Genomic DNA, 1,132 nt, shown 5'->3' on the forward strand with positions numbered 1-1,132 from the left:
TTATGAAGCAAGTATTTTCCATTTTTTTTCAGAATCACTGTATATAACAAAATTTAGAATTTTTACACCTATAATGACATAAAAATCTATAAACAAAATAGTGCGCACTTTGATCCAACCCTGTAACACGGTTCCCCTTCAAATACACTCAGCATATGTGGGCTTGTTGGAAACCTTATTTCATTGGCTACAAAGCCCAACAGCCCACGTGGTCTTAACCAATAACAGCAGGACTCTATGAGGCGTAATATCGTGCGCCACTGGCTGACAGGAAGTGACCAGAAGTTAGAGTTCAGCGCCTATATCTGGCTCAAATCATGGACACTTTTGTCTTGTAGGTAAGACCAAACATCGCAGGCTAACAACCGAGGAAATAAATATTAGAAGTGAATATTAACACAGCAAAAAAAAAAAAAAAAAAAGAAGTGAATATTAACAAGATGCTAAACATTAGCTATGACCAGCTAACCTTTCTGATGTCAACAACCAGAGGTTATGGGCGATTTTCTCATCATGGAATATTTTTATTACTAATATGCTGGATTAGTTTTAATCTCTGGATCCTTATGAACAAATGGAGTATAAACAATTGAAGATTGGATTAATAAAACGGCTTCTGGACGCCTTCAAAGGGATGTAGCTGCGGCTGCTTTGTTTGTTTATATTCTGAACGCTGCTATATCTGTTTTATTTGTGCTTTGGTGCTCGCTGTGTCTATAAAAAGAACTTGGTGGTTGAATTGTGGAGAATCTAAGCTTTCCAACGATGTCTAACATGTCTACATTGGTAAACATTCTACTGGTGGAATTTTATGCATTTACCGCACTTAACATGGTTTTAAAGAGTTTCAGGATTTTGGGATAATTCCGGGTGGAGAAGGCGTCAAGCTCTTTAAAAAATGGGCGACTTCCCCCGTCTGTGACTCATTTGCAGGCAGTTACTAAATATTGCTGCTTCTATAACTTTTCTCCTTCATGTCCTTGCAGAAAAAGTATGAGGAGATGTCAGAAAGTTCTTCTTAGAAAATTTTTTCTTGTTAAAATGATTAAGCATGAACTGGAACCAACTACCAGTTTTAGTCCGTGAGGCAGACACCCTGTCTACTTTTAAGGCTAGGCTTAAAACTTTCCTT

Source organism: Cyprinodon variegatus, unplaced genomic scaffold (genome assembly GCF_000732505.1).
Source record: "Cyprinodon variegatus isolate N-32 unplaced genomic scaffold, C_variegatus-1.0 Scaffold1384, whole genome shotgun sequence".
NCBI lineage: Eukaryota > Metazoa > Chordata > Actinopteri > Cyprinodontiformes > Cyprinodontidae > Cyprinodon > Cyprinodon variegatus.